Below are 14750 nucleotides of genomic sequence, written 5' to 3'. Positions count from 1 at the left end.
TCCATTGGGTTTGATTGCATTCCATTCCATTCCATTCCATTCGGTTGCTTCCATTCCTTTCCATAAAATTCCATTCCATTCCATTCCATTCCGGTTGATTCCATTCCATTCCATTCCATTCCATTCCATTCAATTCCATTCCATTCCTTTGGATTCCATTCCATTCCATTCCATTTTATTCCATTCGGATTGCTTCCATTACCTTCCATTCCAATGCATTCCTTTCCATTCCATTTCATTTCATTCGGGTTGATTCCATTCCATTCCATTCCACTCCATTCCATACCATTCCATTCCTTTCGGGTTGATTCCATTCCATTCCATTCCATTCCATTGCTTTCCATTCCATTCGGGTTGATTCCATTATATTCCATTCCATTACATTCCATTACATTCCTTTCGGGTAGTTTCCGTTCTATTCCATTCCATTCCATTCCATTCCATTCCATTCCATTCCATTCCATTCCATTTCATTCCAATCGGGTTGATTCCATTCCATTTCATTCCATTCCATTCCATTCCATTTGGGTTGATTCCATTCCATTCCATTCCATTCCATTGCATTCGGGTTGATTCCATTCCATTCCATTCCATTCCATTCCATTCCATTCCATTCCATTGCATTCGTGCTGATTCCATTCCATTCCATTCCATTGCATTCCATTCCATTCCATTACCTTCCATTCGTGTTGATTCCATTCCATGGCATTCCATTCCATTCCATTCCAATCCATTCCATTCCATTCGGGTTGATTCCACTCCATTCCATTCCATTGCATGCCATTCCATTCCATTTCATTCCATTCGGGGTGATTCCATTCCATTCCGTTTCGTTCCCTTCGGGTTGATTCCATTCCATTCCATTCCATTCCATTCCATTCCATTCCATTCGTGTTGATACGATTCCATTCCATGCCATTCCATTCCATTCCATTCCATTAGGATTGATGACATTCCAATCCTTTCCATACCATTCCATTCCATTTGGGTTGATTCCATTCCATACCATTCCTTTCCATCCGGGTTAGTTGCTGCCATTCCAGTCAAGAACATTCCATTACATTACTTTCCATTACATTACATTACATTCGGTTTGATTCCATTCCATTCCATTCCATTGCATTGCATTCAATTCCATGTCATTCCTTTCGTGTTGATACCATTCCATTCCATTCCATTCCATTCCATTCCATTCGGGTTGATTCCATTCCATTCCATTCCTTTCCATTCCATTACATTCCATTCGGCTACATTCCACTCCATTCCATTCCATTCCCTTCCCTTCGGGTTGAATCCATTCCATTCCATTGCATTCCATTCCATTCCATTCCATTCCATTCCATTCCATTCCATTCGCGTTGATTCCATTCCATTCCATTCCATTCCATTCCATTCCATTTCATTCCAATCGGGTTGATTCCATTCCATTTCATTCCATTCCATTCCATTCCATTTGGGTTGATTCCATTCCATTCCATTCCATTCCATTCCATTCCATTCCATTCCATTGCATTCGGGTTGATTCCATTCCATTCCATTCCATTCCATTCCATTCCATTCCATTCCATTCCATTGCATTCGTGCTGATTCCATTCCATTCCATTCCATTGCATTCCATTCCATTCCATTACCTTCCATTCGTGTTGATTCCATTCCATGGCATTCCATTCCATTCCATTCCAATCCATTCCATTCCATTCGGGTTGATTCCACTCCATTCCATTCCATTGAATGCCATTCCATTTCATTTCATTCCATTCGGGGTGATTCCATTCCATTCCGTTTCATTCCCTTCGGGTTGATTCCATTCCATTCCATTCCATTCCATTCCATTCCATTCCATTCGTGTTGATACGATTCCATTCCATGCCATTCCATTCCATTCCATTCCATTAGGATTGATGACATTCCAATCCTTTCCATACCATTCCATTCCATTTGGGTTGATTCCATTCCATACCATTCCTTTCCATCCGGGTTAGTTGCTGCCATTCCAGTCAAGAACATTCCATTACATTACTTTCCATTACATTACATTACATTCGGTTTGATTCCATTCCATTCCATTCCATTGCATTGCATTCAATTCCATGTCATTCCATTCGTGTTGATTCCATTCCATTCCATTCCATTCCATTCCATTCCATTCCATTCGGGTTGATTCCATTCCATTCCATTCCTTTCCATTCCATTACATTCCATTCGGCTACATTCCATTCCATTCCATTCCATTCCATTCCATTCCATACCATTCCATTCCCTTCCCTTCGGGTTGAATCCATTCCATTCCATTGCATTCCATTCCATTCCTTTCCATTCCATTCCATTCCATTCGGGTTGATTCCATTCCATTCCATTCCATGCCATTCCATTCCATTCCATTCCATTCCATTCCATTCCATTTCATTCCATTCGGGTTCATTCCATTCCATTCCATTCCATTGCATTCCATTCCATTCCATTCCATTCCTTTCCATTCCATTCGGGTTGATTCCATTCCATTCCATTCCATTCCATTCCATTCCATCCTATTCCATTCCACTCCATTCCATTCGTGTTGATTCCATTCCATTCCATTCCATTCCATTCCATTCCATTCCATTCCATTCCATTCCATTCCATTCCATTCCATTCGTGTTGATTCCATTCCATTCCATTCCATTCGGGTTGATTCCATTCCATTCTATTCTATTCCATACCATTCCATTCCATTCGAGTTCATTCCATTCCATTCCATTTGATTCCATTCCATTCTATTCCATGCCATTCGAGTTGACTCCATTCCATTCCATTTCATTACATTCTATTCCATTCCGTTGCACTCCATTTCATAGCATTCGGGTAGAATCCTTCCTATTCCATACCAATGCATTCCATTCCATTCTGATTGATTCCATTCCATTCCATTCCATTCCATTCGATTTCATTCCAATCCATTGGGTTTGATTGCATTCCATTCCATTCCATTCCATTCGGTTGCTTCCATTCCTTTCCATAAAATTCCATTCCATTCCATTCCATTCCGGTTGATTCCATTCCATTCCATTCCATTCCATTCAATTCCATTCCATTCCTTTGGATTCCATTCCATTCCATTCCATTTTATTCCATTCGGATTGCTTCCATTACCTTCCATTCCAATGCATTCCTTTCCATTCCATTTCATTTCATTCGGGTTGATTCCATTCCATTCCATTCCACTCCATTCCATACCATTCCATTCCTTTCGGGTTGATTCCATTCCATTCCATTCCATTCCATTGCTTTCCATTCCATTCGGGTTGATTCCATTATATTCCATTCCATTACATTCCATTACATTCCTTTCGGGTAGTTTCCGTTCTATTCCATTCCATTCCATTCCATTCCATTCCATTCCATTCCATTCCATTCCATTTCATTCCAATCGGGTTGATTCCATTCCATTTCATTCCATTCCATTCCATTCCATTTGGGTTGATTCCATTCCATTCCATTCCATTCCATTCCATTCCATTGCATTCGGGTTGATTCCATTCCATTCCATTCCATTCCATTCCATTCCATTCCATTCCATTCCATTGCATTCGTGCTGATTCCATTCCATTCCATTCCATTGCATTCCATTCCATTCCATTACCTTCCATTCGTGTTGATTCCATTCCATGGCATTCCATTCCATTCCATTCCAATCCATTCCATTCCATTCGGGTTGATTCCACTCCATTCCATTCCATTGCATGCCATTCCATTCCATTTCATTCCATTCGGGGTGATTCCATTCCATTCCGTTTCGTTCCCTTCGGGTTGATTCCATTCCATTCCATTCCATTCCATTCCATTCCATTCCATTCCATTCCATTCCATTCGTGTTGATACGATTCCATTCCATGCCATTCCATTCCATTCCATTCCATTAGGATTGATGACATTCCAATCCTTTCCATACCATTCCATTCCATTTGGGTTGATTCCATTCCATACCATTCCTTTCCATCCGGGTTAGTTGCTGCCATTCCAGTCAAGAACATTCCATTACATTACTTTCCATTACATTACATTACATTCGGTTTGATTCCATTCCATTCCATTCCATTGCATTGCATTCAATTCCATGTCATTCCTTTCGTGTTGATACCATTCCATTCCATTCCATTCCATTCCATTCCATTCGGGTTGATTCCATTCCATTCCATTCCTTTCCATTCCATTACATTCCATTCGGCTACATTCCACTCCATTCCATTCCATTCCCTTCCCTTCGGGTTGAATCCATTCCATTCCATTGCATTCCATTCCATTCCATTCCATTCCATTCCATTCCATTCCATTCCATTCGCGTTGATTCCATTCCATTCCATTCCATTCCATTCCATTTCATTCCAATCGGGTTGATTCCATTCCATTTCATTCCATTCCATTCCATTCCATTTGGGTTGATTCCATTCCATTCCATTCCATTCCATTCCATTCCATTGCATTCGGGTTGATTCCATTCCATTCCATTCCATTCCATTCCATTCCATTCCATTCCATTCCATTGCATTCGTGCTGATTCCATTCCATTCCATTCCATTGCATTCCATTCCATTCCATTACCTTCCATTCGTGTTGATTCCATTCCATGGCATTCCATTCCATTCCATTCCAATCCATTCCATTCCATTCGGGTTGATTCCACTCCATTCCATTCCATTGAATGCCATTCCATTTCATTTCATTCCATTCGGGGTGATTCCATTCCATTCCGTTTCATTCCCTTCGGGTTGATTCCATTCCATTCCATTCCATTCCATTCCATTCCATTCCATTCGTGTTGATACGATTCCATTCCATGCCATTCCATTCCATTCCATTCCATTAGGATTGATGACATTCCAATCCTTTCCATACCATTCCATTCCATTTGGGTTGATTCCATTCCATACCATTCCTTTCCATCCGGGTTAGTTGCTGCCATTCCAGTCAAGAACATTCCATTACATTACTTTCCATTACATTACATTACATTCGGTTTGATTCCATTCCATTCCATTCCATTGCATTGCATTCAATTCCATGTCATTCCATTCGTGTTGATTCCATTCCATTCCATTCCATTCCATTCCATTCCATTCCATTCGGGTTGATTCCATTCCATTCCATTCCTTTCCATTCCATTACATTCCATTCGGCTACATTCCATTCCATTCCATTCCATTCCATTCCATTCCATACCATTCCATTCCCTTCCCTTCGGGTTGAATCCATTCCATTCCATTGCATTCCATTCCATTCCATTCCATTCCATTCCATTCCATTGGGGTTGATTCCATTCCATTCCATTCCATTCCATTCCATTCCATTCCATTCCATTTCATTCCATTCGGGTTCATTCCATTCCATTTCAGTCCATTCCATTCCATTCCATTCCATTCCTTTCCATTCCATTCGGGTTGATTCCATTCCATTCCATTCCATTCCATTCCATTCCATCCTATTCCATTCCACTCCATTCCATTCGTGTTGATTCCATTCCATTCCATTCCATTCCATTCCATTCCATTCCATTCCATTCCATTCCATTCGTGTTGATTCCATTCCATTCCATTCCATTCGGGTTGATTCCATTCCATTCTATTCTATTCCATACCATTCCATTCCATTCGAGTTCATTCCATTCCATTCCATTTGATTCCATTCCATTCTATTCCATGCCATTCGGGTTGACTCCATTCCATTCCATTTCATTACATTCTATTCCATTCCGTTGCACTCCATTTCATAGCATTCGGGTAGAATCCTTCCTATTCCATACCAATGCATTCCATTCCATTCTGATTGATTCCATTCCATTCCATTCCATTCCATTCGATTTCATTCCAATCCATTGGGTTTGATTGCATTCCATTCCATTCCATTCCATTCGGTTGCTTCCATTCCTTTCCATAAAATTCCATTCCATTCCATTCCATTCCGGTTGATTCCATTCCATTCCATTCCATTCCATTCCATTCCATTCAATTCCATTCCATTCCTTTGGATTCCATTCCATTCCATTCCATTTTATTCCATTCGGATTGCTTCCATTACCTTCCATTCCAATGCATTCCTTTCCATTCCATTTCATTCCATTCGGGTTGATTCCATTCCATTGCATTCCATTCCATTCCATTCGCTTCTGGTTGATTCCTATCCATTCCGTTGCATTCCATTCCATTCCATTCGGGTTGATTCCATTCCATTCCTTTCTATTCCATTCCATTCCATTCTATTCGGGTTGATTCCATTGCATCCCATTCCATTTCATTCCATCCCATTCCATTCCATTCCATTCGGGTTGATTCCATTCCATTCCAATTGGGTTAATTCCATTCCATTCCATTCCATTCCATTCCATTCCAATCCATTGAATTCGGGTTGATTATATTCCATTCCATTCCATTCCATTCCATTCCATTCCATTCCATACCATTCCATTCCTTTTGATTCCATTCCACTGCATTCCATTCCATTCCATTCCATTCCATTCCCTTTGGGTAGATTCCATTCCGCGCCAATCCATACCATTCCATTCCATTCCGGTTGATTGCATTCCATTCCATTCCATTCCATTCCATTCCATTCCATTCCATTCCATTCGGGTTGATTCCATTCCATTCCATTCTATTCCATTCCTTTCCATTCTATTCGCGTTTATTCCATTACATCCCATTCCATTCCTTTCCATTCGGGTTGATTCTATTCCATTGCATTCCATACCATTCCATTCCATTCGGGTTGATTCCATTCCATTCCAGTTGATTCCATTCCATTCGATTCCATTCCATTCGGGTTGAATCCTTTGCATTCCATTTCATTCCATTCTATTCCATTCCATTGGATTCCACTTCATTCCATTCGGGTAGATTCCGTTCTATTCCATTCCAATCCATTCCATTCCATACCGGTTGATTCCATTCCATTCCATTCCACTCCATTCGATTCCATTCCACTCCATTCCATTTGGGTTGTTTCCATTCCATTCCATTCCATTCGGGTTGTTTCCATTCGATTCCTTTCTATTCCATTCCATTCCATTCTATTCGCGTTGATTCCATTCCATTCTATTCCATTCCATTCCATTTAATCCCATTCCATGTCATTCCATTCGGGTTGATTCCATTCCATTCCATTCCATTGCATTCCATTCCATTCCATTCTGGTTGATTCCATTCGATTCCATTCCATTCCATTCCATTCCATTCCCATCCATTCGGGGTGATTTCTTTCCATTCCATTCTATTCCATTCCATTCTATTCTCGATGTTTCCATTCCATTCCATTCCATTCCATTCCATTAAATCCCATTCCACTCCATTCCATTCCAGTTGACTCGATTCCATTCCGTTCCATGCCATTCCATTCCATTCCATTCCATTCCATTCCATTCCATTGCATACCAGTTTATTCCATTCGGGTAGATTCCGTTGTATTCCATTCCAATCCATTCCATTCCATTCCATTCCATTCCATTTGGGTTGATTCCATTCCGTTCCATTCCATTCCATTCCATTCGGTTGCTTCCATTCCATTCCAGAACATTCCATTCCATACCATTGCATTCCAATCCTTTCCATTCCGGTCGATTCCATTCCGTTCCATTCCATTCCATTCCATTTCATTCCATTCCGGTTGATTCCTTTCCATTCCATTCCATTCCATTCCATTCCATTCCATTTGGCTTGATTCCATTCCATTCCATTCTAATCCATTGCATTCCATTCTATTCTCGTTGATTACATTCCAACCCTTTCCATTCTATTCTATTCGGCCTGATTCCATTCCATTTCATTTCATTCCATTTGCATTGATTCCATTCCATTCCATTCCATTCCATTCCATTCTGGTTGATTCCATTCCATTCCATTCAATTCGGATTGATTCCATTCCATTCCATTCTATTCCATTCCATTCCATTCTATTCTCGTTGATTGCATTCCATCCCATTGCATTCCATTCCATCTCATTCCATTCCATTCCATTCGGGATGATTCCATTCCATTCCATTCCATTCCATTCCATTCCATTGCATTCGGGTTGATTCCATTCCATTCCATTCCATTGCATTCCATTCCATTCCGTTTCATTCCATTCATGTTGATTCCATTCCATTCCATTCCATTCCATTCCCTTCCATTCCATTCCATTCCATTACATTACATTACATTACATTACATTCGGTTTGATTCCATTCCATTCAATTCCATTGCCTTCCTTTCTATTCCATGTCATTCCATTCGGGTTGATTCCATTCCATTCCATTCCATTCCATTCCATTCCATTCTGGTTGATTCCTTTCCATTCCATTCCATTCCATTCCATTCGGGTTGATTCCATTCCATTCCATTCCATTCCATTCCATTTTATTCCATTTGGTGTGATTCTTTTCCATGCCATTCTATTCTGTTCCATTCTATTCGCGTTGACTCCATTCCATTCCATTCCATTCTATTCCATTCCATTCCTTTTGATTCCGTTCCATTCCATTTTATTCCATTCTGTTTGATTCCATTCCATTCCATTCCAATGCTTTCCATTCCATTCCATTTCATTCCATTCGGGTTTATTCCATTCCATTCCATTCCATTCTTTTCCATTCTGGTTGATTCCATTCCATTCCATTCCATTCGAGTTGATACCATTCTATTCCATTCTATTCCATTCCATTCCATTCTATTCCATTCCATTCCATTCTACTCCATTCCATTCCATTCTATTCGCGTTGTTTCCATTACATCCCATTCCATTCCATTCCATCCCATTCCATTCCATTCCATTCGGGTTGATTAGATTGCATTCCATTCCATTCCATTCCATTCCATTCCATTTGGGTGGATTCCATTCCATTCCATTCCATTCTATTCCATTGCATTCGTGTTGATTGCATTCCATTCCATTCCATTCCATTCCATTCTATTCCATTCCATTCGTGTTGATTCCATTCCATTCCATTCCATTCGTGATGATTCCGTTCCATTCCATTCCATTTCATTCCATTCCATTCGTGTTGATACCATTCCATTCCACGCCATTCCATACCATTAGGGTTGATGCCATTCAATTCCATTCCATACCATTCCATTCCATTTGGGTTGATTCCATTCCATTCCATTCCATTCGGGTTAATTCCATTCCATTCCATTCCATTCGACTCCATTCCATTCCATTCCATTCGAGTTGCTTCCATTCCAGTCAAGAACATTCCTTCCCATTCCATTCCATTCCATTCCACTCCATTCCAATCCATTCCATTCCATGTGGTTTGATTCCATTCCATTCCATTCCATTCCATTCCATTACATTACATTCCATTCCATTGTGGTTGATTCGATTCCATTCCATTCCATTCCTTTCCATTCCATTGTATTCCATTCCATTCAATTTCATTCCATTCGGGTTGACTCCATTCCATTCCATTCCTTTCCATTCCATTCCATTCCATTCCATCCCATTCGGGTTCATTCCATTCCATTCCGTTCCATTCGATTAGATTCCATTCCATTCCCTTCTGGATGAATCCATTCCATTCAATTTCATTCCATTCCATTCGATTAGATTCCATTCCATTCCCTTCTGGATGAATCCATTCCATTCCATTTCATTCCATTCCATTCCATTCCATTCCATTCCATTCCATTCCATTAGGGTTGATTCCATTCCATTCCATTGCATTGCATTCCATTCCATTCCATTCCATTGCATTCGGGTTGATTCCATTCCATTTCTATCCATTCCATTGCATTCCATTCCACTCCATTCCATTCGTGTTTATTCCATTCCTTTCCAATCCATTCCATTCCATTCCGTTCTATCCCATTCCGTTCCATTCCATTCGGGTTGATTGCATTCCATTCCATTCCATAACATTCCATTCCTGTTGATTCTATTCCATTCCATTTCATTCCATTCCGTTCGGGTTGATTCCATTCCGTTCCAATCCATACCGTTCCATTCCATTTAGGTTGATTCCATTCCATTCCATTTCATTCCATTCGGGTTTTTTCCATTCCATTCCATACCATTCCATTCCATTCTGGTTGATTCCATTCCATTCCATTCCATTCCATTCCATTCCATTCGGGTTGATTCCATTCCATTCCATTCCATTCCATTCTATTCGCGTTGATTTCATTCCATCCCATTCCATTTCATTCCATTCCATTCCAATCCATTCGGGTTGCTTCCATTCCAGTCAAGAACATTCCAATCCATTCCATTCCATTCCATTCCATTCCACTCCATTCAAATCCATTCCATTCCATGTGGGTTGATTCCATTCCTTTCCATTCCATTCCATTCCATTCGGGTTGATTCCATTCCATTCCATTCCATTGCATACCATTCCATTCCGTTAGTGTTGATTCCATTCCATTCCATTCCATTCCATTCCATTCCATTCCTTTCCATTCCATTCGGGTTGATTCCATTCCATTCCATTCCTTTCCATTCCATTCCATTCCATTCCTTTCCATTCCATTCGGGTAGATTCCGTTTTATTCCATTCCATTCCATTCTGATCGGGTTGATTCCATTCCATTCCATTCCAATCCATTCCATTCCATTCCGATTGATTCCATTCCATTCCAATCCATTCCTTTCCGTTTCATTCCATTCCATTCCGATTGATTCCATTCCATTCCATTCCATTCCATTCCATTCCATTGCGGTTGATTCCATTCCATTCCAATACATTCCTTTCCATTCCGTTGCATTCCATTCCATTCGGGTTGATTCCATTCCATTTATTTCGATACCATTCCATTCCATTCCATTGTATTCCATTCCATTCCATTCCATTCCATTCGGGTTGTTTCCATTCCATTCCATTCCATTCCATTGCATTCCGTTCCATTCCATTCCATTCGGGTTGATTCCATTCCATTTATTTCGATACCATTCCATTCCATTCCATTCCATTCCATTCCATTCCATTCCATTCCATTCGGGTTGATTCCATTCCATTCCATTCCATTCCATTCCATTCCATTCCATTCCATTCCATTCCATTCCATTCCATTCCATTCGCGTTGATTCCATTCCATTCCATTCCATTCCATTCCATTTCATTCCAATCGGGTTGATTCCATTCCATTTCATTCCATTCCATTCCATTCCATTTGGGTTGATTCCATTCCATTCCATTCCATTCCATTCCATTCCATTGCATTCGGGTTGATTCCATTCCATTCCATTCCATTCCATTCCATTCCATTCCATTCCATTCCATTGCATTCGTGCTGATTCCATTCCATTCCATTCCATTGCATTCCATTCCATTCCATTACCTTCCATTCGTGTTGATTCCATTCCATGGCATTCCATTCCATTCCATTCCAATCCATTCCATTCCATTCGGGTTGATTCCACTCCATTCCATTCCATTGAATGCCATTCCATTTCATTTCATTCCATTCGGGGTGATTCCATTCCATTCCGTTTCATTCCCTTCGGGTTGATTCCATTCCATTCCATTCCATTCCATTCCATTCCATTCCATTCCATTCCATTCGTGTTGATACGATTCCATTCCATGCCATTCCATTCCATTCCATTCCATTAGGATTGATGACATTCCAATCCTTTCCATACCATTCCATTCCATTTGGGTTGATTCCATTCCATACCATTCCTTTCCATCCGGGTTAGTTGCTGCCATTCCAGTCAAGAACATTCCATTACATTACTTTCCATTACATTACATTACATTCGGTTTGATTCCATTCCATTCCATTCCATTGCATTGCATTCAATTCCATGTCATTCCATTCGTGTTGATTCCATTCCATTCCATTCCATTCCATTCCATTCCATTCCATTCGGGTTGATTCCATTCCATTCCATTCCTTTCCATTCCATTACATTCCATTCGGCTACATTCCATTCCATTCCATTCCATTCCATTCCATTCCATACCATTCCATTCCCTTCCCTTCGGGTTGAATCCATTCCATTCCATTGCATTCCATTCCATTCCATTCCATTCCATTCCATTCCATTGGGGTTGATTCCATTCCATTCCATTCCATTCCATTCCATTCCATTCCATTCCATTCCATTTCATTCCATTCGGGTTCATTCCATTCCATTTCAGTCCATTCCATTCCATTCCATTCCATTCCTTTCCATTCCATTCGGGTTGATTCCATTCCATTCCATTCCATTCCATTCCATTCCATCCTATTCCATTCCACTCCATTCCATTCGTGTTGATTCCATTCCATTCCATTCCATTCCATTCCATTCCATTCCATTCCATTCCATTCCATTCGTGTTGATTCCATTCCATTCCATTCCATTCGGGTTGATTCCATTCCATTCTATTCTATTCCATACCATTCCATTCCATTCGAGTTCATTCCATTCCATTCCATTTGATTCCATTCCATTCTATTCCATGCCATTCGGGTTGACTCCATTCCATTCCATTTCATTACATTCTATTCCATTCCGTTGCACTCCATTTCATAGCATTCGGGTAGAATCCTTCCTATTCCATACCAATGCATTCCATTCCATTCTGATTGATTCCATTCCATTCCATTCCATTCCATTCGATTTCATTCCAATCCATTGGGTTTGATTGCATTCCATTCCATTCCATTCCATTCGGTTGCTTCCATTCCTTTCCATAAAATTCCATTCCATTCCATTCCATTCCGGTTGATTCCATTCCATTCCATTCCATTCCATTCCATTCCATTCAATTCCATTCCATTCCTTTGGATTCCATTCCATTCCATTCCATTTTATTCCATTCGGATTGCTTCCATTACCTTCCATTCCAATGCATTCCTTTCCATTCCATTTCATTCCATTCGGGTTGATTCCATTCCATTGCATTCCATTCCATTCCATTCGCTTCTGGTTGATTCCTATCCATTCCGTTGCATTCCATTCCATTCCATTCGGGTTGATTCCATTCCATTCCTTTCTATTCCATTCCATTCCATTCTATTCGGGTTGATTCCATTGCATCCCATTCCATTTCATTCCATCCCATTCCATTCCATTCCATTCGGGTTGATTCCATTCCATTCCAATTGGGTTAATTCCATTCCATTCCATTCCATTCCATTCCATTCCAATCCATTGAATTCGGGTTGATTATATTCCATTCCATTCCATTCCATTCCATTCCATTCCATTCCATACCATTCCATTCCTTTTGATTCCATTCCACTGCATTCCATTCCATTCCATTCCATTCCATTCCCTTTGGGTAGATTCCATTCCGCGCCAATCCATACCATTCCATTCCATTCCGGTTGATTGCATTCCATTCCATTCCATTCCATTCCATTCCATTCCATTCCATTCCATTCGGGTTGATTCCATTCCATTCCATTCTATTCCATTCCTTTCCATTCTATTCGCGTTTATTCCATTACATCCCATTCCATTCCTTTCCATTCGGGTTGATTCTATTCCATTGCATTCCATACCATTCCATTCCATTCGGGTTGATTCCATTCCATTCCAGTTGATTCCATTCCATTCGATTCCATTCCATTCGGGTTGAATCCTTTGCATTCCATTTCATTCCATTCTATTCCATTCCATTGGATTCCACTTCATTCCATTCGGGTAGATTCCGTTCTATTCCATTCCAATCCATTCCATTCCATACCGGTTGATTCCATTCCATTCCATTCCACTCCATTCGATTCCATTCCACTCCATTCCATTTGGGTTGTTTCCATTCCATTCCATTCCATTCGGGTTGTTTCCATTCGATTCCTTTCTATTCCATTCCATTCCATTCTATTCGCGTTGATTCCATTCCATTCTATTCCATTCCATTCCATTTAATCCCATTCCATGTCATTCCATTCGGGTTGATTCCATTCCATTCCATTCCATTGCATTCCATTCCATTCCATTCTGGTTGATTCCATTCGATTCCATTCCATTCCATTCCATTCCATTCCCATCCATTCGGGGTGATTTCTTTCCATTCCATTCTATTCCATTCCATTCTATTCTCGATGTTTCCATTCCATTCCATTCCATTCCATTCCATTAAATCCCATTCCACTCCATTCCATTCCAGTTGACTCGATTCCATTCCGTTCCATGCCATTCCATTCCATTCCATTCCATTCCATTCCATTCCATTGCATACCAGTTTATTCCATTCGGGTAGATTCCGTTGTATTCCATTCCAATCCATTCCATTCCATTCCATTCCATTCCATTTGGGTTGATTCCATTCCGTTCCATTCCATTCCATTCCATTCGGTTGCTTCCATTCCATTCCAGAACATTCCATTCCATACCATTGCATTCCAATCCTTTCCATTCCGGTCGATTCCATTCCGTTCCATTCCATTCCATTCCATTTCATTCCATTCCGGTTGATTCCTTTCCATTCCATTCCATTCCATTCCATTCCATTCCATTTGGCTTGATTCCATTCCATTCCATTCTAATCCATTGCATTCCATTCTATTTTCGTTGATTACATTCCAACCCTTTCCATTCTATTCTATTCGGCCTGATTCCATTCCATTTCATTTCATTCCATTTGCATTGATTCCATTCCATTCCATTCCATTCCATTCCATTCTGGTTGATTCCATTCCATTCCATTCAATTCGGATTGATTCCATTCCATTCCATTCTATTCCATTCCATTCCATTCTATTCTCGTTGATTGCATTCCATCCCATTGCATTCCATTCCATCTCATTCCATTCCATTCCATTCGGGATGATTCCATTCCATTCCATTCCATTCCATTCCATTCCATT

Source organism: Pan paniscus, chromosome 18 (assembly GCF_029289425.2).
Source record: "Pan paniscus chromosome 18, NHGRI_mPanPan1-v2.0_pri, whole genome shotgun sequence".
In the NCBI taxonomy this organism is placed as follows: Eukaryota; Metazoa; Chordata; class Mammalia; order Primates; family Hominidae; genus Pan; species Pan paniscus.
This window is presented reverse-complemented; position numbering follows the sequence as displayed.